The 26,687-nt window shown below is 44.3% G+C and overlaps 1 protein-coding gene across 1 annotated transcript in view; it reads right to left on the bottom strand.

Moving 5' to 3' along the window:
- The window catches only part of pde4a (phosphodiesterase 4A, cAMP-specific), a 52,430-nt gene that overhangs the window by 19,948 nt on the left and 5,795 nt on the right, over positions 1–26,687 (bottom strand). The gene's annotated exons all lie outside the window — the stretch shown is intronic.

The raw sequence follows: 26,687 nt of genomic DNA, 5'->3' as shown, positions 1-26,687 counted from the left end.
TTGTGACCCTGTCTGTGAAATTCAGGCTAAAATAATGTAATCTAATTATGTCATTAGGACTATAAAAGTAGTTATAGCCTAGAAATGATTAAAATAGGTAACGTGTGTTCATTGATGTAAATGACCGATTATATGATAAATAGAATATCAAAATATTTCTATATGATAAATACTGAAGTCAGTAGCTTTATGGATATTATGTTTAACTATTTTATGCAAAAATAACTTGACAGGCAGGTTCACAATTATCTTGTGTCCGTAGACATGAATTTCGCCTTTTTTCATGTCACTCAGCACGACTTTCTTTGTGTCACTCAGCACAGACTGCATGTGTATTTACATTTATATATTTATAACCTGATATCAAAAGTCGTACATATTTTAGGTTGTGGCTATCCAACACCTCTTCCCAAACCATAAAATCACAGCCGCAAAGGCTAATTTAGCTAAAGTTTCACAAGAAGGCAAAGCAATGATAAACGACTACCCTTACCTAAAAAAATAATCAACCCTGTAACTTGCAACACTGCCACCCATTCAGAAATTCCCCAATATCATGCAACAGGGTTACAAATAATCTACAAGAAAAGGTAAAGGAAATAAAATATAGTATGCAGTTTGCAGTGCCGTTCCTAGACGACTGGGGGCCCTATGCAAACCTATGTGTTGGGCCCTTGTCATAGGAGATAAATAGAACTGTAAACTATAAGAAATACAAATAATACATCAATTAACACACTTAAAAGAATTAAAACTGAAAGACAAAAACATTAAACTGACAGTTAGAACAATGAAGTATCAAATAAAATTCATACTTTAATTTACATGTAAATAATCCTTTACATAAAGTAACACATGGCTCTGGTACCATCTAGCTCTCAAAAAAACCTTTAACACGCAAAAGCAGTGTGTCTTTTACTAACCAAATGAAAATCATTGTAAATGATATGAAAACACATCGATATTTCTCCAAATGTGATGACACAAACATTTCATATTATCATGCGCAAAGGAATACAGTGGATTGCAGTGGTCATTCCCTGTAAATGCTATTGAGCTTTAAATAATGGTATATTTTGTGTCAGAACCCATACAGTAGTGAAATAACAATATTTACATATGATAAATGATTTATTGTAATAAATATCAAACTACTGTAACTAAAAGGTGTGCATTATAGCTGACACCCACATGAACACTGTACAGCTAATATGTTGACTAAGTCATTCCCTTTAAATGCTATTGAAGTAAGAAGCATGTATATTAATGAGTGTGTAACTTTGGTGACGGTCTATAAATTCATGATTATAGAACGTCCAACGTCAAACCATTTGACTCTCTAAATAAGACTTTGAAATAGTACAAAAACACATGCCTTTTTGTTCTTTTTCTTCAGGTTGTTATCAAAAGTTCTAAAAATAGTGTCTTGTTTACATTATAGTGTTTTTATTCAGTACTCAAGGGGGCACCCTGGTGGTACAGGGGCCCTACGCAACTTGCATCGTTTGCGTGTAGGGAGGATCGGCTCTGGTAGTTTGACCTCCTGACATTTGTTAAGGTAAAACTTGTGTAGAAAAAAGTTTCAAGACCTAATTTGTAGTCCTCCCGAGCAAAGTCCCAGTTAGGATCAAATCTGTCTTTTTGTCGGTTATGTAGGGTTTCTTTATCTCCTCTGTGTGGAGATGTTGAGTGATGTGATTCCGCAGTAAACAACCCCTGTCTGTCCTCTCTACAGGCCCCTCAGGACAAACACAGCCCCTGGCACTCGACCTGCGCCTCGCTTCCTCTCCATCTCTCTCTCCTTACAGCCCATCAGTCTGCTTTCCATCTCCGCTAGTCCCTTAGGATGCTTCCCATCTCCGCTAGTCCCTTAGGATGCTTCCCATCCCTTTAACACTTCCTCTGCTTGCACTATATTCTTCTCTTTTTTCTGGTTCCTTATCTCACAGCTAACAGAGTTCCTCTCGCAGCAAAAGAAAGAGCTTGCAACGTGAGCCACAGATCAGAGCTCTGAAGAAGATGAAGTGCTTGAGTACTTGAAAAAGAGAGAGAAGAGAGCAAAAAGATGAAGGAGGAATGAAAGAGCAACTGGGTGGGGGTGACTCATGGCCTATCTAAATATTTACATGCCCTTGGCGTCTGGAGCACGCACGGTTTCTTCAGAAATGTTTTATGTTTCTGGCAAAAACAGCAACAGCGGTTAGATACGAAAGCGTGTTGCTGACCTTAATGTCCCTGTGAACAGCAAGTTCGATCGAGTTAAGTATTTTGGCGGATTTCAGAGTGCAACAGAATATCGAATGAGAAAAATAGAGGGTGTGGATTGTGTTTTTTTCATTGCGATTTGATTGGATGTAAAAAAGTAGGCGTTTCATTTAGAAATGGATGTTCTGCCCAAACTGTCAAACTGATGTCACCAAAGGAAAATTTGCCAATTTGAGATTTTGGTCAATTGTTTTTTAAGGGATAGTTCAGCCAAAAATGTAAATGCTGTCATCATTTACTCGCCCTTTCTTTCTTCTGCAGAACACAAAAGAAGATATTTTGAAGAATGTTGGTAACCATACAATAGAAGTGAATGGGTACTCTTGCTGTTCAGATACCAACATTCTTAAAAATGTATTTTTTGTGTTTTGCGGAAGAAAGAAAGTTTGAAATGCTAATAGAGCAAGTAAATAATGACAGAATAAAAATTTTTGTACGACCTATTCCTGTAAATTGCACTTTTTCTATTAACTGTTCATGAATAAAGAATGAACAACCCCTACTGACAAGATCAGCGTGAAGTTCCAGGTTCTGTGGTGGTCTGCCGGTTGACCAGCACAGTCATAGGATTTACCAGCCAAATTTAATTGATGAGGCCGGTCAACAACTTATTAATACTACAAGCCTGACGGGGGAAACCAGCATCCAAAACACAACATAGGCTGTTTTTCTGCATGCTATCATCAAAAGTACAGCAGTCGGTATTAACTACGCAGTTCTCAGTAAATTGATTTCCTATTTTCATGAAGAACACGTTCCTTTTTTTCAACATTAACACTGCACCTTTCCCTCAGAGCGTGTTGCTTTTCTAGCACTGTATTCATGTCTTCAGAGGTAGTTTGTGTGTGTGAGAGAGAGAGAGAGAGAGAGAGAGAGAGAGTGTGTGGGCGCTCATGAATGCTCCTGCTTTTCTGTCTGTGCTTTACTTTAATGCCTCCTATAGTCATGTGACATTTCTGCTACTCAGAAAGCATCCACAAAAGAGCCGACAATAAAAAGACACGTCTTGACAACCAATTTTCCCCTCTCCCCTTCATCCCCCTCTTCTACTGGTTCACCCTCCATCCATCTCCTTCTTCCCCTCTCTGACTTTCTACCAGTCCCTGTCTTCTGTCTCTCAAACATCTCTTCCTTTCACTGCCTCCTTCTCTGTAATTTGTGTCTGTGACTCAGCCCAGAATAAAAAGCAAGCAGAATGCATGCTGGGATATTGGAGTTCTCATTTGTTTATAAGGCAAAGGAGACACACTCACTATAGCCCTCATAGACAGACAATCAAAGGGCGTTTGTGTGTGCGTGCAAAACTGTCAAGCATTGCATTGCCAACTCTCAGAAATTCGAACTGAGCTCCAAGAACTAAAAGAATCAGATCTTCACAGTTTAAGAGTTCTTATAAATAGCTTTCCACGAACACATGCACTCAGTAAAATTTCCAATGTGCTAAAAAACGGTGTGTTATTGAGCACGCGGAAGCGAAAAGCAATGAAGAAGAAGCAATTATCTTGCTACAGTAATCAATGAGGATGGAAAAATGTATGAAGCTTTCATCGGAGATAATGTACACGCAAAACGTACTCTCTCTCGCGCCGTGATGGCAGGATATGCCATTGGGTGCTTTCGTTTTCATTCGGTGATAACAGATTCCCCGGAGAGCTGCGCTCCGGACAATGACACGATGATCACAGGGGGCGCAGAGGAAAGGATTTGTGCCAGCTGGATGATTCTTTCCTATAACAGATAACACGCTAACGTCAGAGCCTCTTGTGTGTTTGAAAACAGACCACACAGCGTATTGATTTGGCCATTTATGTATCATCCCGTCTCTCCGAACGACCTTGGAAGAACGGTAAAAATGCTGTAACCTGACAATGATTCCAAGAGACAAGAAAAACAATTACTGGTTTGAAGTCCAAAGGTGCTCCAACTGAGGTCTAAAAATAAAAGAAACGGTTACATGATAAAAGTCCCGGGGGAGGAATTAAAATCCATAACAGCTCAGACGTGTGCCGCCTGAAGGCTTCACACACTGTAGAAAGTCTTTCTAACGTCCGAGAGGCTGCCTGCGTGCGACAGCACAATTAAAGTCATTTGATGAACGCTGTATCGTCCTCTACAAGGTGCAGGACATCAGGAGCGCAGGCATTATTGCGAGGTCTTGGAGTTGGCAGTTTTGAAATTAATTGAATATAAATCTGGGCCTATGAGTAATGCAGCGTGTAATTCTCTAAAAGAAGTAGCGTTGAGTCATGTGGATTTGGACTAAAATGCGACTCACTGAATCTGATGTGAACACTAAAACTAACATCCACCAATTTCTCAGCGATGGCATTTGTAAGCAGGAGCGTCAAGCGTTCAAAGGGGGCACCAGCTGGCTTATATTTTTTCCCTAGGCAAGATATTTTTAACGAAACTGATCTTTTGTCGGCGCATTTGACTATGAGTTTGGAGCAAAAGGGCAGTAGCTGGGATTAGCATGATCTAAAACTGAAACATGCAAAAAATATATATATTTTACATTCACTTCACTGTAAAAAACAGCTAGTAGGATTTACTAAATTTGTGTTTTTTTGCGCAAGTTTTGCACACATTTTATAGCAAATTATGCTTAAATAAATGTTCACAGTTTTTTAAGTGAAGTAAACAGAATTGTTTTTAAGTAAAATTTACTTCACTTTACTTGCACAAAAAACATAACATCGTACTAGTTATGTTTTGTAAAAATTTATTTGCTGCCTTAATGAAGTCATTTCAACTTATTTGTATGACAGTAAAAATTAAGTTAAGTTAAGTTAAGTTAAGTTAAGTTAAGTTAAGTTAAGTTAAGTTAAGTTAAGTTAAGTTAAGTTAAGTTAAGTTAAGTTAAGTTAAGTTAAGTTAAGTTAAGTTAAGTTAAGTTAAGTTAAGTTATGTTAGGTTAGGTTATGTTTGGTTAGGTTAGGTTAGGTTAGGTTTGATTCGATTCGTTTTACTATAAAAAGGTAAATACTAAAAATAAACATTTTACTTTGTTTAATTAATTTATAATATAAAACTTAAATATATTTTTAAAAGTCCAGGGAACTTAAGACAATACACATTTGTTTTTATTAAACTCAAAATCCACTTCCACACCCAAAAATCTGAAGGGTGGTGACCATACGAGCAAAGTAGAAACGTTCTTTCCCTCACGAAAGGTTTTGTCTTTATCTTAACCTGTGGGGTCAACCAATGTCCCACGTCCTGCCTCCAATGCACACGACAGCACTTGCTCCCCATCTGCTGCTATACAAAAGTGCTCGGGCAGCTCATTCTGAACGTTCTCACTTACAGGGTAAAAAGAAAAGAAATGTGATTAAGTTCCATTAATACCCAGACTTCTAAAAGGCTTTGAAATTTGAGTCAAGAAGATGATTGAATTAATTCAAACTTGCCGAATTTGAGGCGCAGCAGAGAAGCTTTACAGGCCGTCTCCATCCACTGACCTCCTTATTGATTCTTTACTACCAGTAAACACGAGCCTGGAGTGTCTGTTCTACAATCTCCTGCTGCAAAGGGCTGCCATCCATCAGGACGGTGGAGTGGATTCTTTAAGTGGGAGTAGCAATTTAAAAAAGAATCATTCGATCCCTTCCAGTTAATGATGAACGCCTCCCCCGACCCCCAACCGCCACCGCGCTGCCTGAAAGGAGAGTGACAGTTATTTCCTGCCTCCACTTTCTCCTCTGCCAAGCGCAGGTGCTTGTTGCTGGAGCGCCGCGCGCACACCATCGCCCCCGACAACCGCCTCCCCCTTCCTCCGCGAGCAGCTCGCCTCACCCCGGCATTTAGCACCTGGTTGATTGCTGCACGTGGGTAGGGGGTCAGAGAAGATGTTGGGGAGCAGGGGGGGCAATCATAAAATCAGTGGAGACGGCATATTATGCTCATGCATGGCCGGCTCTTTCATCAGCGGCTGATGATGTGATGGGGCTTTCTTAGTGCCGCTCCATCCCTTCGATGGTGCATTACGGAGAACTGTGACTCATCAGAGATATTTAAGGGGGCGTGGTGAGGACACCTCACATTCCCCTGGCGACTGGTGGGTGATCTGTTTCCAGAGTACAGGTGAGGGTGGGAATTGGATTCAGGGTACCGCACGTACACGCAGCCGAGGCTGAACGTGTCAGGCTGAGCTTTCTGGCTTGCCGGACACCGCTCTCTTCGGCTGGATGAGAGAGATGGGATTACAGCAGATTATCTGACAGACAGGATCAGAAGCATCCTATTGAAAGTGTCCCAACAGTGAGAGCTGTTACATCTGCCCTCGACTTTACAGCCCCTGATAGCATTGATTCAGCCGCACAATCATTTCTCTGAGAGCAATTGACTAGATTGCTTTTACTATCTATAATATAGCTGGATGCATTTTCAAATTCCATATAAGCCTCAGCTTGCGCAAGGAGTCACTTCTGTTACACGGTGTCAGAGTCCCGAGGAAACATGATAGGATGCCACTCACAAAGTCATTTCGCCGTCATCCTGTCTTTATCCTGCCGCATAAGTCATTCGAGCTGTTAGTTGTTCACTATTTTCATGCAAATACACATCTGGATATCTATCGGTTTATATTTGAGCTCACTGTCAACCCACTCGAGCAGCACCCCGTCTCAGTCTTCTCTATAAATATATCCCAGATCTTTCAAAAGCTTCGCCTGAAATAACATCGCTGTTTGAAATGAAATGTTTAAGGAACAGCGAGAAATGAAAATGTAGTTGCAAATCTGAATGATGGAATCTGTTGTCCATGGATTACAGTAAATGTTAAAAGGATGGTTCACCCCGAAACACAAATTCTATAGTAAAATGTTGGTAACCGAACGGTGGCACCCATTGACTCGCATTGGTTTTGTGTCCATACAATAGGGTACCGTTGTTGTTCGGTTACCCACATTCATCAAAATAGCTTCTTTTGTGTTTTCGGAAAAAGGTCCTACAGGTTTGAATGACAAGAGGGAGAGTAAAAGATGACAGAATTTTCATTTTTGGGTGAACTGTCACTTTAAGCTACTTTTCAAGCACAGCTGTTAAAAAAGTTATGAAAGTGATCTATAGGATTCATAAGGATGTACATTGAATTATGATATTAGTTTGTAACATGCAAAGAAACCAACATCTTCAGGTTCACGGAAAACACATAAGAGTGACTTAATAATGACAAAAACATTTCTTTGGCGAAACTATGTCATAAACATACCCAGCGGGGCTCTCCTCTGAATCCCGTCCTGCATGGCTGCTACCTCATTACAGCAAAATTCACCCATTGCCCTCCTGATGTGCCACACTAACCAACGTTCAGCAACATTACTCAATGATGTTACCGCTGTCCAAGCCAAGCAGCCAACAGCGTGCCAGCTCTCTCCTCAAATCTGACTAATGCCTACGGAGTACAGCCATCAGCGTGCTCTCCTCGACTCTGTGTTTGCTACACTCGCCATCTCCAGCTAACCTTTTATATGGAAATCGGTCCTGTGCGTCCAGGGGCCATGCGGAGTAATGGGAAACTGTTAAAAATCTGCTTTCCAGTGTTGGCATCTTTTAACATGTTTTAGTAAGCTGAAATGTCAAGGGGAGCCCTGAACAAGTGTTTGTTTTAATGAGGGTTGCTCGCGATAGCGTTCATCAACACGCAGCGCAGGGTCTGTGCTTTGAGATTGAAGGCACGCTTCCATCCTCCCCGCCTTGTTTATTTTTGGGTCTTGCAGCCTTTTTGTTTTTATAGAACAGTAGAGGCAGAGAAGAAAATGAGGAGAAAAGATAAGGATATGGCCCAGGATTCTCTGTACAGGCTCATATATAGGCCAACAGTTCATGCATAGGGTTGTTACTAAAATAGCTAAACTACACTCTTGAAGAGATGCAAATGTCGACCCGTATTACTTTCCTCCTTCTCCAGAACATAATAAGAGATATTTTGAAGAAAGTTGGTGACCAAACAACACCCCGATTGACTAAATACAAAAGAGATTTCGACAGAAGAAAGAGTCATAAACAGGTTTGAATGACATTAGCAAGAAAAAAAGATGACGTCATTTTTATTTAATGACGTAGCTATCCTTTTGAAAAATAAAGATTATATAAAGAGTTCATTTTGGTTCCCCAATAAACCTTTGAGTCAGTGATTCCTAAAAGAGTCATTTCTTTCTTACCTTTTTATAGTTTATGCTATAAAAACCCTTTTATGCAAACAGAGGTCCTCTGTAGCTTTTAAAGGTTCTTTATAGAACCATAAAACTCGAGAAAGAACATTTTGTAGTCATTTCGAAGAAAAAAAACAGGGTAGGAATATTTTCATTTGGATCTGTGTTTAATTCCCTGTGTAGATTTAAAAATGCCATGACCTGAGCTCTATTTACATCTAACGCCTGCCAAATAACCCTATTAAGCGTCCCGCGATGCTCCATTTCACTGAATGACGAAGTATTGATTTGTTAATAGCACCAATCGAACATCATTTCCTGGTGTAATGACCGAGACAAAGAAGTCATTGAGGGAAGGAATGCCATAATCAAGAGAACGTGGTCAGTTGGCTCTTTAACAAAAGTCCTTAAGAGACACCATTAGAGTCACTGCGGTTGAACTTTAAACACAATTAACACACAATGATCCCGCGGTGTGCGTCTCGGGGATATCGACGTCGGCTCACGTCCAGTGAAATCACATTGGCCGTGCGTTCAGACAGCGCACACATAGTCTGATGCTTCTCACACCAGATCAGTAATGCAGAAACCAGCTTCCAGAGCTGCACCCCCGCCATGATCTCCTACTTCAGCCCACACACGGAGGGGTATTTTTAGCGTATCACCCTGTCTCTGAGATGGAAAGCATAACTCCCCTTCTGCAGGCTGGGGCTGCTGGGGCTCTGTTATTTTAATCCAGACTGGAAAGATTGAGAGAGAGAGAGAGAGAGAGAGAGAGAGAAAAGGAGGGAGTGAGTCATCGAGAGCTACCTTTGTGTCACTGTAGAGTTGTCTTCAACACCATCTCTATCTATCTATCTATCTATCTATCTATCTATCTATCTATCTATCTATCTATCTATCTATCTACCCATCTACCCATCTACCCATCTACCCATCTACCCATCTACCCATCTACCCATCTACCCATCTACCCATCTACCCATCTATCCATCTATCCATCTATCTATCTATCTATCTATCTATCTATCTATCTATCTATCTATCTATCTATCTATCTATCTGATATGAAAAACATTACGAATGCTAACTGGTGTAATGAGAGAAAATTGAATCATGATTCTAATTGAAGGAAACCAGATAGGAAGGTTAGTAAGTCAGTAATTAGGTTATTTTGTTTTATTATTTAGCGACGTACTTTAAAAATCAATCTTCAGGTTACATTGCTTGACCTTGCGTAGCGACCCTGACAAACAAACGGCTGGCTTGTGATGGCCACCAGTGGATCTATTGACAGTCTTTAGAGGTGTATAAGGACTAAAAGTGTATTTTATTCCCTTAGAATGAGCTGTTTCTATCTACATACACCGCGGGTGCCCTTATATGGAATTCGCCATGTTGTTTCTACAGTAGCCCTAAAAGGACAAACTTTTTGTAAAAACTTTATCCCCTTCAGCAAAGAAAGGAAAACGTGACGACATCTCGAAAGGGAGTGATAGGGGTGGAGTAAGCCGTTGGTTGTAATTCGCAAACTCACCACTAGATGCCGCTAAATTTCATCCACTGGACCTTTTGAGCAAAACCCAAAGGTCCATCGCAGAAACAAAAAGTGTGCAGAAGATTACAGTTTTTAAGAACTATTCATCAAACATAAGAAATCACGATTTTATTGTATTGTGACCCATTGGCGGATTTAGGGGAGGAGCCCTGGCCCCAGTTGAAAACGTATTGGCCCCTGAAGTGCCCCTGTTCTCTCAGCGCCTCTGTAGCCTACACCTGATATGCATTTTGGTCGATCGGATCACAAGTGGACAACGTTAAATAAAGGTGTAAACCGGGTGTGAAACTCTTTAAACTTGCGTCGACTTTCTACCACTTACAGAAGAAGTCGAAAACGAATTCGACCGGATTGTGTTTGTGGTGTAAACACTCATGTGGTTGAAGGCGTTCGAGCAGCCACAAAAGGACCGCCTACTCTCCGCGTTCTAGCCAGACAGGGTTTAAACTTTACAGGCTAAAGACCTAAAAGGTTGGCTTAAAGACAAAAAGGTAAAAAGCACAATGTTTTCTCACAATTCCAGATTTCTAACACACACTTACAGTGTTCAGTGCGGCCTCGACATCCTCTTCTCAGGATGCAGTCTTTTCCCGTTTAATCACAGACATTGTGCTTGTATTGGATAAGAACCCGGGGCATCTTGACGCTTACAGCCGACCACCCACTTTATCAAACCGTCGCGCCATGACATGACACTATGCATCTGTTTCTGATCATTCTTCCACACATTTTATTATACCGTAGACATCCATTGTTTTGTTGAGAAATCTAGCAGTGCCAGCAGCAATTGAAGAATGATTCATACTTGACCCCAATGTGGCCCCTTCTTTAAAAAAATCCTAGATCGGCCATGCACTGTTGTGACCCATGAATCAACATAATATGGTCCCTGCTGACTATCACACTTAGTCCTACATAGGAATTACACCTATATTTCTATGGCTGAATTAAGTTAACCTGAGAGGATAATAATTACGCTATTGCTAGAAAAGGCAAAAGCAGTCATTAGTAAGAAAGACATTTATTCCACCGAGCGGTTTGTGTTTAAACTGCATGAACTTCATTTAGCCTCAGGCTACAAGCTAGTCACCTTGTGTTCTTTTTTAAGTCTTTTCGTCATATCCAAAAAGCCTTAAACGGTTTGAGACGGAGAAATCTTCAAATCAAGACATTTTTGTAGGATGGTGTTTTCATACACTTTTATAGTCCATGTGATTTGATTGCAGTTGACGTGGCGGTAGTTGGAGGCAATGGCCCGCATCATGGTGAGAAAGAGCTTTATGTGAGTTTGTCATTTTATCTTTAATGATAAAAGTGGCAAGATTAATTCAGACACTTGGGTTCAGGGCTGGTAGCACTGAGAGGTTCATTTATGCTGCGTATTTAGACGTATACACTATTCATGAACAGCATCCTTGTTTCTGATGCTGCATTTGTCTCTATCTCTCTCTCGCTTGCTCTCTCACACAAAATCACTTTTTTCAGCTCTCTCGTGTATCTCTTGCTTAATCTTTCACAATTTATTTTGTCACTGCTCAAAAGACAGATAGTAAATCTACCTGCCCACATCTGAACACCCTCTGATAGATGCCCTTCAGTCAGCGCTCAGCCAAGCAATACATTGATGCGTGCAGACATCATGTTCAAAAGTGATGTTTGTAATGGGCACAGAGGGCAAGACACAAATGGAGTAGAGGGGTTATATACTATATATAGCAGTTATCGGGTCTGGATCGGGAGGCTGTTATTGATGGAGAGATGAAGAAATACGCCTTGGTGATAGAAATTTATCAACCGGAATAGATTTAGCTTTACTGTTTATTGTGGTAGATACATTTGCGACTGTTAGTTCTCAAAATAAATAAAAATCCCAAATGAGTTCTCTTCTCCTCGACAATGCTGAATTTTCGCATAAAAGTCTCTCACGTCTCACATTTTTCTACTGACAAATGGTGTGAGTCACCCATTGAACAATGGCTTGGAATGTGGCTCATCCAATTAGAATTTATAGTTTGATCTACAGACTTCATTTTATAATATTAGTTTTACAGTTATGAGTCTTGTCTTGTCTGTTTTTAACTGTTACATAATTGCAAGCTGTTTGTGCACTGATGCCAGACGTATTCATATGTTATGAATCATAATCTTCTGGATCAGATCTATGAAGGTCCAAATGAATAGAGAAAATAAAACTACCTGTGAGTACTTCGTTTACTGTAATCCGTGCACTGGATTGTACACAATACACCATATGTTAATTGAATATAAACAATTTTGTGAAGGATTTACAGGAAAAATATATACAGTAGAGGCCATTGAATACTTTCATTAAAGCAGCATTTTTAGATTCCAGAGCGCTTCCAGTCCAGTGTGTGTTGAGTTTCAATAAAATCAAGCCTCAGGACATAAAGCCATCCAACAGCAATGTGAAAGACCGAGAGCATGACAAGACACATGTGTGATAAAAATCCAGGTTCTCACATAAGAAATATTCTTGAACTTTTCCTAAATACATGTAGAAATATTACCGTTGTATCGCCTAAATGTGAATATCAACTTGTTTCTTTGCCGTATTTGAGGTCTGAAAAAATCCACAGCATCTTCATTCATTTTCAACTATTTCTCCAATTTTGATTTTCTGCAAATAAATACAAATAGAAACGTCTCGGTTACGTCTGTAACCTCGGTTCCCTGATGGAGGGAACGAGACGTTGTGAGAGACTGACTGGGGTTTGATCTTGAGAACCTACCTTCTCCGAGATAATTAATTAATAAAACGCCAATGGGCTTGGCGAATGGCACGCGCACGCCAGTCTCCGCCCCGTGCATACGGGTATAAAGGAAGATGGCGGCGGTCATTCACTCACCCTTTGTACTGAGGAACCTGAGAGGGCACTCCCGTTCACTGCAGTGATTCGGTGCAGCGTTGTGGCATGAAGTCACAACGTCTCGTTCCCTCCATCAGGGAACCGAGGTTACAGACGTAACCGAGACGTTCCCCTTCAGTCGGTCTCTCGACGTTGTGAGAGACTGACTGGGGATCAATCTTAAACGCCACAGCGCTTGCACCGATATCACGACCTCTAGCGGAGCGACCCTGACTGGGCTAGCGAGTCCCAGAGTGCTACCGCGAGACGTAATCTTCCAGTCATATAGTATTGGTCATACCGAGAAGCCTCTACTGACGGCCTCACGGACAGTGGCGTACGCCTCTAGTAGCGAGGAGCTGTCCGGAGCCGAACACTGGGGAAACACTGCTCTCCTCTTAGAAGAGTGTGCTACGGAGGCCACATCCTACCCGGAGGGGAGGTACATGTGGAGACATGACATGGTCTCCCCGGCGGGGAGAACAACATGCGGAACGGTGTTAGCCCGAATAGGGGGACAATCCAGGTGGGATTACCACCGGCGGGGAGGTCACAGATTCACCAATCGGGAAATCCTGAGTGAGGAATTCAACACACGGGACGACCCAAAGGGGAGTCACTACGTATGGGGCACTAGTCCTAATACAGGGGTCTGTCTGAGCAGGGATGACTCTACCTGTAACGGACCTGGTTCTAACAGACGGCTCCGCCCAGTCTGTTACCAAGTGCAATGCTTAGTGATGGATGGAATGCCTATACTTCGCCCGAGAGGGGAAAGTAGGTAGGCTACAATAGCGCACTAGTCTCACCTGGTGAGGGGAGAAGGCGCTTTCGCAGGCGTACGCCCAAACCAGGAGCCCACCCTAAACGTTGGCGGCGTTTAAGGGATGTGCTGCAACTGGTTCCACGTGGAGATTGTAAAATCTCGTGAAGGTACTGGGCGTAGCCCAACCCGCAGTTCTACAAATATCTGCCAGAGAGGTGCCCTGTGCCAGTGCCCACGAGTGGAGTGGGCTCTCACTGCCAGCGGGCACGGCGATCCTGGGATTGGTACCCAGTGCGCCACTTCTGTTTGGAGACAGCCCCCCCCGGGTGCCGTCTCCCAGAACAGACAAAGAGCTGCTCAGAGCTTCTGAGGCTCTGTGTGCGGTCCAGACCGAGGCGCAGCGCGCGTACTGGACACAACACATAGAAAGGTTGGGTCTTCCTCTCCGGAGGGGAGCGCCTGCAGGTTCACCACCTGGTCCCGGAAGGGAGTAGTGGGAAGCTTGGGCTCGTTGTCGGGATAGGATCTCAGGACCACGTGAGAATTACCGATCCCGAGTTCCAGGCACCTTTGGGACACAGAGAATGCCTGTAGGTCCCCCACCCTCTTGATGGAGGTGAGCGCCACAAAGAGTGCATCTTTCATCCGACTGAGGAAGATTGGCAATACTTAGGGGCTCACCAGGGCCGTACCAAGGCCCTGTAGGACCCCATTAGGGTCCCAAGAGGGTACGGAGCGCGGCCAGGGTGGACACACCCTTCTCGCGCTCCTGAGGAACCTGGTGACCAGGTTGTGCTGACGGGGATACTTACCTGCGGGTCAGCACTGATCCGATCAGGCAACTCCGCGGGTTCTCCTCCCGGGGAGAACACCAGGACAATTGGCGCCACTTATAAGCATATGACCGCCTAGAGGCGGGGCTCTAGCCTGTAAGACAGTCTCCCGGACCGCTAACGGGCAAGCCCTCGTCCCGTCCAGGGGCCAGGCATGGAGGTTCCAGAGGCCTGCGTTGGGGTGCCACAACGTGCCCTTCCCCTGCAACGGAAGGTCCTTCGTCAGGGGAATGGGCCAGGGGGGCTGTCGTCAGATCTACCAGATCCGAGAGCCAGGTCTGGTTGGGCCAGTATGGCACCACTCACCAGAACCTGATGCCCCTTTCTCTGACCTTGCACAGGACCTGTGCAAGGAGGCTCACTGGGGGGGAAGGCGTACTTCCGCTTGTCCCGCGGCCAGCTGTGTGCTAGGGCATCCGTGCCGAGGGGACCCTCGGTCTGGGAATACCATAGCGGGTAATGGGTGGAGTCCGGGGAGGCAACAGGTCCACCTGTGCCTGCCGAACCGCTTCCCACATGAGCCGGGCTGCACGGGGATGGAGTCGCCACTCTCCGTGGGGAGTACACTGTCGAGAGAGCGCATCGGCTGTCTGGTTCAGGTTGCCCAGAAGAAACGTGGCCCGCAGGGATTCACCTGCTGACTCCCAAGGAGGAGGCGTCGGGCGAGTTGTGATAACTGCGGTGAGCGTATGCCGCCTTGCGATTGATGTACTCTACGGCAGTCGTGCTGTCCAACCGGACTAGCACGTGTTTGTCCTGCACGAGGGGCTGGAGCCTCCTCAGTGCCAGAAGGACTGCCAACAACTCTAGGCAGTTGATATGCCAACGCAGTCGGGGACCTGTCCACCGACCCGATACTGCGTGCCCACTTGCACACCGCACCCCACCCTTGCAGGGAGGCGTCTGCCGTTCCCACGACACGCCTCGAAACCTGTCCGAGCGGGACCCCCGCTCGGAGAAAAGGTCAAGTCTGACCAGGGTAAGAGAGTGCGAAGGCACTGAGGCGTTACCGTAATCCGCCTGGTGCCGGCGTGCCACGCCGTCCAGGGAACCCGACTCTGTAGCCAGTGCTGAAGCGGCCGCATGTGCATCAACCCGAGAGGGATTACCCCCGTCGAGGACGGCATGTGCCCCAGGAGCCTCTGAAAATTCTTCAGCGGCGTCGAGGGATTCTGACTGATCAACCTCAGACAACGCAGCACTGACTGTGCACGCTCGTTGGTGAGACGTGCTGACATACGGACAGAGTCTAGTTCCATACCGAGGTAAGAGGTGCTCTGCGCGGGGGAGAGCTTGCTCTTCTCCTGGTTGACCCGGAGGCCTAGACGGTCTAGGTGCCGAAGCACAAGGTCCCTGTGCGTGCACAACACATCTCGCGAGTGTGCCAAGATAAGCCAGTCGTCAAGATAGTTTAGCACTCGCACGCCTTGCTCCCTGACAGGAGCTAAAGCAGCATCCACTTGTTTAAAAAAAAAAAAAAACACGTGGAGACAGGGCCAGACCGAATGGCAGGACCCTGTACTGATACGCCCTTCCCTCAAACGCGAACCGTAGAAACGGCCGGTGTCGGGGGAGAATAGAGACGTGAAAGTACCCGTCCTTCAGGTCGATCGCCACGAACCAATCCTGGTGACGTACCGAGCCCAGGATGCGCCTCTGCGTCAGCACTCTGAACGGCAGCTTGTGCAGGTGCTTGTTCAGGTGCCGCAGATCCAAAAATGGGCCGCAGCCCCCCGCCCTTTTTTGGGCACGATGAAGTACTGGCTGTAAAACTCGGACGACATCTCGGTTATAGGGACGGGTTCGACCGCACCCTTCGCCAGAAGGGCGGCGACCTCCTGCCGAAGTACGGAACCATTCTCTCCTCGCCCCGAGGTGTACAGAATGCCACGAAACTTGGGGGGGACGCCTGGCGAATTGGATCGAGTAACCGAGACGGACCGTCCTCTCTATCCAGTGTGACGGGCTGGTGCGCTACCAAGCGCCCAAGAACCGTGACAACGGGACCAGAGGGACAATCTGCCTCACCGTGCCGGGGGAGGCTGGTTCGGTGGCTGACAGTACGGTCACCTCGCACAGGGGGGACCCCCAGGGAGGTTGACGGCTCTGTATGTTTACCTGCTTCAGACGGCCCAACGCAATGTCCGGAGGAGATTGCGGTCGGCGGCCCGATCCATCCCATACACCGTCTGGACGAGAGTGTTGTGGAGGAAAACCCAGGGGAGATTTGTCTCTTTGAGAGTATGTGGGCGCCGGACCCTGAAAAGGGCCCAGACTCGATGGAACGCGGCAGGCAGCGTCCTTTTCCGATCCGGCATTGGAAAGGCCGGGATTCGGGCCCAGTAAAATCTCCCCCTGGTTCGTCCCGTCAGGGCCGCTTTAAAGAACCTCTTGGCGGGCTGCTGACGGGGAACAGATGCCCTCTTCCGCGGGGGTCCACCTCTGGTGGGTCGTCCTCTGGGAGGTTCCTTAACCGGAGGGCCGCCGCGGGAGGGCAGGGCTGCTGGGAACCAGACTGTGCCCGAGACCATGCCGACCTGTTGGCGGGCACGTTGCCGCGTGGCAGGATCTGTTCGATCGCCTCAGTCTGCCAGACCGCGGAGAACTGCCGTCCTCCACGGTATCACCAAGCAGCCCTGCTTGCGAGATGGGCGCATCCAGAACCGACGTTCTGGGCGCCGCTCACCTGCGCAAGACTAAGCCACAGATGCCTCTCTTGGACCACCATTGTGGACATCGACCGACCCAGTGCACGTGCCGTGGCCTTCGTCGCTCGTAGCGCGAGGTCTGTGGCAGTACGTAGCTCTCATACGAGTTGGGTCGAACTTCCCGTCGTCCAAATCCTTCAGGACATACCTGAAAAACCCGGAGGACCGCCATGGCGTGGAGAGCGGAGGCGGTTCGTCCAGCAGCACTGCAAGTCTTCGACGAGTGTCGAAGAGCTTACGTGCTCTGGACGGGAGTCTAGGTCGAGCCCCCCCCAGTGGCAGCTGTCTGCGGGCACAAGTGGCCCGCGACTGCACGCTCCACGCGGGGAACGTCAACATAGACTCTAGCCGCCCCACCAACCAGGGAAGTCACAGCCACAGAGCCCTCCGGCCTGAAACGCGCCAAAAGGAGCGCATTCCAGGACTTGGCGAGCTCGTCATGCACCTCCGGGAAAAATGGTAACGGAGCGGGGCGTGGCTTTTGACCACGCCCCCGAAACCGCGCATCTAGCCGCGAGCGTTCCGGCGAGGATGTTGTTACACCCTGCAACCCGATGCACGCGGCTGCCCGGGAAAGCATGGCCGACATCTTAGCCTGAGTCTCCTCCGGAGCTCTCTTCCGCATCCGATGCCAGCAGGCAGCTGTCCGACGCAGCGACAGAGATAGCGTCATCATCCGTGTGCGAAGTCTTACCACTATGAGACGGCCGTCTGCCGCTCGTAGGGGACGAACCAGGTGAGCGTGAAGAGGTATAGATGGTCCGCGAGCGTGAAGCTGACGGAGCGACATCTATCGCGTCCCTAAATCACCCCCGCCGCTCGCCAAAGCGGTCAACCTCGCCGAAACGGCAGCTGAACACGCCTGGGAAACAGACGGGGTGGTGGCAGCGCTCGAAAGAACGTAGCCAACCGTGACCGCAACACCCTGATTGCTATGTCCGCACACACGGGACATTGCATCAGTGAAAACCTGCCTCAGCATGCTTGAGCCCCAAGCAAGTGACACAGGAATCATGGCCGTCAGACTCCGGGATGAGTCTGTCGCACCCAAGGATACAGCTACGAAACATGCTCGTAGCCGGAGGGACTTACCTCTTAAGGTCTGTAGCCTTCTGCCGAAACGCCCAGGGGAAGTCCACCGAAAGGAGAAGTCCGCTGCTCCGCGTCATAAATCCAGCAGGTTTTTCTCGAAGTCGAGTATCGCGTGTAGCATCAGCAAACACACAGGTTCCGAAGAACAAAGGATGAGTGAATGACCGCCGCCATCTTCCTTTATACCCGTATGCACGGGGCGGAGACTGGCGTGCGCGTGCCATTCGCCAAGCCCATTGGCGTTTTACTAATTAATTATCTCGGAGAAGGTAGGTTCTCAAGATCAAACCCCAGTCAGTCTCTCACAACGTCGAGAGACCGACTGAAGGGGAACAATATTTGTATTTGACATTTGGGAGAAATATTGTAAGCACTTCACAGAATGAAAAGAAAGATAATTTGACCTAAACACATTCAACGAAAATGTTTAAATTATTTTGAAAGGGTCTCTATTTTTTGCGGCTGTATATATCGACACAATCTGACAGGAATTAGTACATATTTTTCAAGATGGCTAATTGATATCAATTCATGCGACACTACAGTATTTGTACAGTTTGGTCCGATTTGCCGTTTTCCCTGGGACTTTAGGGTTGGAAATCTCTTCAACGGCGTATGGCAGAGAGCATGTATGGGCTGTCGACCAGCAGTATGGTCAAACAGACTGGTCGTCTCCCACTCTGTCCACAGACACATGCAAACAGTCGCTCGCGCTCGCACATGCGGACGTATACTCACAAACATGTGACGCGTACTTTTCGTGGCCGAATCAATTTTTCTCATGTAATCTAAAAGACATAATGTGGATGCTTAACACTGAGTGTATACAGACTACGGACAGAAACGTGACAAGGCCAGCATGACAAGCTAATTGCAGCTATTACGGTAAAACGCAGGCCATTGAAGGATTTTAATGGCACTCTGGTGTAAAGTGCATTGCCCTGATTAGGAAGTGATGCCACACCCTTCAGAAAACAATCACAATGCTTTTCATTTGGGTAAACAGTGACACTTTGGTACAAAAACTATTTGGAGGTCACGAAACATTAGCAGCAGAAAGGTCATGGGTTCCATTTCCGAATGCATTCATGTAAACTAGTGCACTTGATGCACCTCAATCATTGTTTTGGTTTATGTGCTCAATGTTAATCTCAGCCAACAGTTAGTCTTTCACTATTCAAGAAAAAAGAAGCTGGACTTGCCTGTACATTTTTTCTTAGAGGCAATACCCCAGTGGCTTTCCAATAAGAACTGACTTGCCTTAAAGGGACTTTGACACGTTTTTTCAAAGCAAAATACAGAAGTGATGTTCAATTCACACCAGATTCTGAGGTTGGTCGGATTTAATCGTATTATAAATGGAGCCCGATGCCTCCTATTTATAGCTTTGACAAAAAGGAGAGCTGGACCCACGGGGTCATGCTGCTGAGGCCTGAAACATGGGCCAATCACAGCTGGAGCCAACCTCCAATTCGATTCAGCCAAATGGAAAACCGGCGTGAATCTGTTATGACAGCGGCCATCGCCTGGCACCACTACTTCCTCTCATCTGCCCAACCTTTCCACTCTTTCTCCTGCCCCCGTCGCTCATCCATTTTCCCCTCTGTGTTCTCTGCCTGTCCCTTTCCTCGGTCCACCTGTCTATCTCTACCAAATGCCCAGACTTCGTGTCGGCTCCCATCACCACGATAGGATTTAAACACAGACGACGACAAGTGCCCTAATCTGTCACGGCCGATAAGCATCTCGGGAGCAGAAGGAGAGGGGGCGGGGCAGAGCACGTCCATGTGTGTGTCAACATCACATTCCACGGAGATCCATTAATTCACGTTGTTTATCATTCGCGTGGCGTTCTGTGTCTGTGAGCATACACAAATACAAAGCTGGGATGGGTGTCCGGTAGCCATAGAGGTCCATACAAGGCCTGACTACCAGCAAGGCTCACACACACCCAGACAGACACGTAAACATGAGCAAAAGAGACAGGAGAATTGGGGAAAAGTAGGACGAGCGAGCAAAAGAGCCGACTGTGATAATCTGAATTTAAGAGGGAGAAACAAGGTCTCGCTGTGCTCAGTGTTGATGGTAATGAATTACCCTCGTTGGACTTATCATTGGCTCTGAGCCCATTTCCTATATCACAGGAAAATTTAATTCCTGCTCTCTTCCAGATGTCCAGACCCCAGCTGCCTGTCACAGAGCGCTGGAGCACAGCACTGCCGGTGAAATCTCTCCCCGCCTGCTGCTTCTAAACCAAGAATCCATCCAGAACTCTAAGAGAAAGAGATCGTGGAAATAAGGATAATAAAGTCGACCCCAGCATTTTAGGGAAGGCATTTATGGCCTTTAAAACTTTAATCCCATCACTATTCTTTTTTGGACAGGGCTGACAGATCAATCCAGGTCTATCCGTGGTAAAAAATTAAGAGACGATTTCAAAATTATCCTCCTAAATTTCTCCACCGACACCGATAGCCAAACCTTCAGAGGAATATCTGCAGAAACCCCTAGATTGGTGGTTATATTACTGTAACTCACATTAACTAAATTCTGAAGATTAAATGCATATTTCTTAACTTTCTGAATGCTATAAATTCACATAATGAATATTAGTATTTAACATCAAACTGGTGATGTTTCTTAACATTTTCTATGTACAGAGCACAAATTTAGTTTTTACAAAAACGTTTTTAAACTATCGGTCAATTGCTGTTATTGGTCGATACCGATTACCGGCAGATATAACAGCGCATCTCTAAACGTATGTGTATGTGTTTAAGTAAAATTATCTTTTTTGTTTCATTCTGTGTAGTAGTGACAACAAATTAAATATATTGTTTATATTTGGCAGAAAATTGAAATGGGACAAGCTGGTCGTAATAATATAATAATGCAACGTTTTACAAAGACAACAAGTTCATATTTATGTTTAAACACAATATTAATGTTTTACGTGTTTTTTAGAATCAGTTAAAGTATATGATGAAATAAAGCCTTGTTTTATTATTTATTATTTGCTGTTGGATGTCTTTCTTGAGGTTTGATTTTGTTGAAATTCGACAGACAATGGTTTGGAATTACAACGACACATGGAGAAATGCTGATATAAGAGTGGTCTTTACATTTTTGCAGCTGTAGTAAATCAGTTTTATCCCCTGCTTAAATGTTTTTAGAGCGCAGAGCTTTTTCTCCAACGTATAGTGGAAATATAGTTAATACAACTGTATAAAGCAGTGTTTCCATGCATTAAACTGAACAACACTGTCACTTTCGGGGGAAACTGTGACAAAATATAAATGGGAATGGAAGCTGTAGCCACTGTTGTTTAGTGCCATAAATTACTTTCAGTTTAGGGCGTGCAGACACAATGACTTATGTCTGGGAGCGACATCATGTCAGGGAGGTAATAACAGCCGATCATTTTTATGACCAGCATTAGCTTTGGCATTTCAAATGACCAGAATTATTCATTGTTACATCGTTCATTATTAAATTATTTATGTACATGACCCGGGACAAAGTAAACGTGTTAAGATTTATGCCCATGACTTCCCATCAAATGAAAAATGTATCATTTGAGCGTGCATGTATTTTTAAATGAACAATTGAGGAGATTCTGTTTTTGCCATTTTTATGTGATATCGGGGCATTCCCATAAAAAATATATGCAGATGTAAACTCATCTACTGAGGTCAAGAGATGAGTATCGCTCAGGCCTCCCCAGAGGGACCTAAACAGTGTCCATTACTGCAACTCAACCCTTTGAAGTACTGAAAAGGTTTCGATAGAAACAGTGCTCCTGCATCAATAATGCAGTGGCTTTCTAAGTTAGTCGTGATTTATCCTCTGTGTTGGGTTTTGTAAGCAACACTTCAGTTGTATTTAAAGCTCAACTACGATGCAGCCTTGTTTTGACTGCGGATGCAAGTACCATTATGAGAATCTCTGGTACCACCCCGAATCCATATTTTTCAATGCAAAATGTTAGCTGTCTGCTGGTTATGTAATGCGAGTGACTCAGAAACAGCCGTTTCCGGATCAGTTCACACACACGACCAGACCACAGATAACTCCAGCTGGGCGGGCCGACACATCTTCTTGGTTTTTCTTTATATAAAATTCACTTTCCTAGTTTCATTGCCAGACGAGACCTCTAAAACATGAGGCCAAGAAATATCAAAAATAATAAATACAACAAGAAAGCTTTAATTCTATGCGTTTTGTAGTATGGAGCTGTAATGTTGTCTAAATGACTAATGGTTAACATTATCAACCGGACACATTTGCAAGCTAATTTGTTGCATGTTAGCAAAAATAAATGTAATATCATCTTGGATCGTACTTCGGTACGACAGTCAGAGCCATATTCTGCTGATAGTGCAGCCATCTGTGCTTCCCCGGTGAGCAGGATTGCCACTTTCTCATAATTACCCAGTGGGTTGAAGCCAGTCTATCTCTGGCCAGTGCTTCTCAAAGTTGAAGCAGGGACCAGCTTTGCATGTTAAGAATACAGCAGGATCATACAAAAGGTAGCTAACTTAATAATGGGCAGGATGGGATCGATCTGATTTGTTGATGAAATGTGAACGTTTTTTGCTATTTAGATTTGATTGCTTTCGTAGCAGAATAAGAGCGTCTCCAAGCGTTTGTCGCATCGGCTCCAGTTATTACAACATATCTCAATAGCAGCAGCAGGTCAGATTTTCATCAAAAGGGATCTTGTACTCTGCTGTACGTGAAATTGTTGTTAGATCAGTGACACGGGTCTTTTGTTAGACGCTTCAATAAAATTCCTTTGGTCATTTTGCATGCTGTGAGTTTTTGAGCACAGAACACACATTTAAAACTGAATTCTGTATAGCTTTTATGTTATCTGTCTACTATTTTTGTTGTTTTACCCTCCTTGCATGTACTTCATTTGTTCTGTGTCACTTGGTAGGCCTATGACAAATGCATACATTTCCGAACGCTGGTTTGTTTACTATCGATTCCAGTTACTGGAACATATGCCTGACATAACACTTAAAAGTGTCTGTTTCAAACGCTATGAAATGGGAAAGCTATGAAAAAACATAAAAGTTTTAATGAAAGAATGTAATTGAATTTACATTTCATAGGGTAGAAATCATTTAATGCACTTCACAATGACAGTATTATCATGATATATATTTTAATGTTTTTTTTTAATAAGCAATGCTACCAGTCAGCTTTGTTTATTTTGCGCGTTTTTATTCTTGGTCAAAGAATCACAAATCAGAAGTGCAAGCAGAGAGAGAGAGAGAGAGAGAGAGAGAGAGAGAGAGAGAGAGAGAGACTTCGTATCCATTGTGTCTCCCCGGGGAAAATGTTGACAGGTGCTGAATTATATGTTATATTATTGTCTTATGTCTAGAATGACAATACACAATATTGTCACAATATTGATAATCATTCCTTGTAATATAACGATGCCCCATTATATATAATATGCGCCATCATATTTTATCAGCCAAAGCTTTTCTTACATTCTCACAATAGATTTAGTTTCAGACTGATCTAAAGCATGCAAGTCCCTTGCGACATTAATATCATGAAGATCAACATAAGGGAGCGATTCCAAACACTTTCAACTCAGGGACTCTTTTCATATCCCTCCATGTTAGCCAATCTCAAACCCCAGGTGTGCTAATGCACTCAGTTCTGCTTTGATTTGTTTGCGGTCCCCAGTCTGATCTAGCCTCTCCCCTGTGTGCTTTCTGCCGCCCAGCTTGCCCCTCCATTGCTTTGACGACTGTCTTTGTGATGTCTCTGGCGTTATTATGCGCGTGCATGTCAATGAAAGTGAGTGTGTACATCCAAATGCGCGTTTTCAAGTGAGATCTGTGCAAGTGACATCTTGGTGACACGAGTGTGTCTTTTCTCTCTCAGAACTGCAGCCCGCCGAGACAACAGTCCGGAGCACTTACGCACATACACACACATTCAGACATGCTTACATGCTCAGAGAGAGGGTCCAAAATCCCTTGACGGATGTCACTACACAGCTTATCATCAAAATGTGCGAATGGGACTGAAGGCTGCCGCTGTGGAACAGGTTGATTGGGGTTGTCTGTCTGATAACAGGCTGAATTCAGGACTCCTCACACCTACGCGCGTATCCAACAGGCCCATGCGGAATACCGCTGTGCCAACGTAGCAGACGCAAAGAGTACTGTGATAACTGACCTCTTACAGACTACCGGCATGGGAATTGAAAACGCCTCTATAGATTAAGTACATGCATCAATAGATACACTGTTGGAAAGATGTTATGGTTGTGTGTTCTCATTTTACAGTAGAGGGCATCACACGGTGCAATGCTGGGCACTTTGCTTCAGTAATTATATTTTAAGCTATTTAGTGTTTGGTGCTTTTGTCTGGTGTAAACACAATGTTAGTGGTTGTTGTCTAGGTTTGCCACGTGACACTGTGATCGGGTGCATTAATAAAAAACTCAGCTTATGTGTAGTCACAGATGTGCGTAATGCCTACTTTAAAATATCTTTAAAAGTGGCAAATCCAACAATGCAAAAATGTATTTCTTACTGAGCATTTTGGATGGTTTTCTAGTAACAAATATCAAAAAAATTCTACAATCAAGAGATTTTGCTTTGTTTGATGAAAGAAATGTGCTTGTTTTAAACATAAACTTGCTTAAAGTGATAATTCCCTCAAAAACGAAAATCCTGTCATTTCAAACCTTTCTGACTTTCATTCTTCCCCAGAACACATAAGAAGATATTTTGAAGAAAGGACCGGACCCCATTCACTTATTATATAGACACAAAACCAATGGAAGTCAACGGGGGCCAGTTCTTCAAAACATTTGTTTTGTGTTCTGCGGAAGAGGGAAAGTCAAACAGGTTTGAAATGACAAGATGGTGAGTAAATGATGACAGCATTTCAGTTCCCTTTAGTTCTTACACTTCTTTCACGAAATAAGACAAAAAATGTTAGGCCACTATTCGTGTGAAGTACATGCATCTTGATTCAAGATTAGACAAAAATGAAATAATAATAATTCATTTCTTTGCAGTCAATGAGACTTATAATGGATTACTATTTTATGTCTTTGTTCTTCATTAGTGTTGCATTATGCAAAGCATGCTATTTTTGCACTGCTGCCGGGCTGGTTCTTTTCTTAAGATGATTGATCTTATCGTTTGCTTTGTATCCAAACAATTTAATAAAATAAGCACATTTTATTTATTAAGTTCACAGGACTATCATCATTATTATTTAACCCCACTGGTGGGGGGGGGGGGGGTTCAAGCTAAAATAACAATGCGGTGACGTATACAGTTACTGTGATATAAAAGTTCTCTTGACATATCCTTAAATGAAAGTTTTATCATGATAGTGAAAATGATGATTTACACCACATCTGATTGGTTTTCTTTGACATGACCTTATTAAGATTTCAAGATCATATGCTTTGCATTATGTCAAAAATACTAGCTTTAGCCCGAATGTCACAGACTGGGTCACATTTAATACTATTATATAAATAATCAAATTCACGAATGTACAGTATAAGCACATGCTTTTTTGAAACTCTATAAGCAACCGGTGCATTTAGTTCAAACTTCAATTCAATCCTTTTAATCATATCTGTTACAGTGGCTGTTGTGTGCTGTGGAAAACTCTGGTTTCTCAATCCTCCAGGCTTTAGGAACAGCCATATGGAACCGGGTGAGTGTGTTGCAGCTTAACAGATGTCACTAACCGTAATGTCACATGCCCAAACCTGAGGGCCAGCGTTATTCATGATGCTGAATGTTTAATATTACACACTAAATGCATCTTAAGCTTTATCAACAGTAGGTTGGCACCACTGATTTCCCAGTTCGGCTCCTTTTCACGTTATATCATATCTGAATTCAATTCTATAGCAGTTTATTTTTGAATATTTCAGTTGCAGTGTCAACAGGCCTATTATTTAATAGCTTGATTGCTCTAGTGCATAATGTGCATTGTGACTCCATCCACTCCAAGTTTATCCACTTGTGCAAATTTGCATTTGCATTCAAATGAGAGAACACCAAGCAATAGCTTTTTGCAGGTATTATAATGTGTTCTCCAGGTGATTTGTTGCCCTTTTTTTGCACGGCAAGATCTGTGCAGGGTCATTCAGACTAGGCCTCACGCTGCAAGCAAGGAATAATCCCATGAAACGTGTTCACAGGCTTTAACTTGCTAATGATTGTGTAGATTTCAGATAGCCAGGCTAATTACAGACAGCACAGATGAAGCAAGGGAAGCCGCAGGTATCTTGAGAGCAGACGAACACGTCCGGCATGATCCGAGAGGAGGATGTGCTACTGTAAAGCGTGGTGGGGAACTGATGGACGGCGGATAGAATGGAAGGGCTTTGGTATCATTTACAGGGCTGTACCCGCAGGCACCGGGAGAAGTAATAAATGAC

Source organism: Barbatula barbatula, assembly GCF_947034865.1.
Source record: "Barbatula barbatula genome assembly, chromosome: 5".
Lineage (NCBI taxonomy): Eukaryota > Metazoa > Chordata > Actinopteri > Cypriniformes > Nemacheilidae > Barbatula > Barbatula barbatula.
The sequence above is the reverse complement of the archived record's forward strand: the minus strand, read 5'-3'. Positions and strand labels throughout refer to the sequence as shown.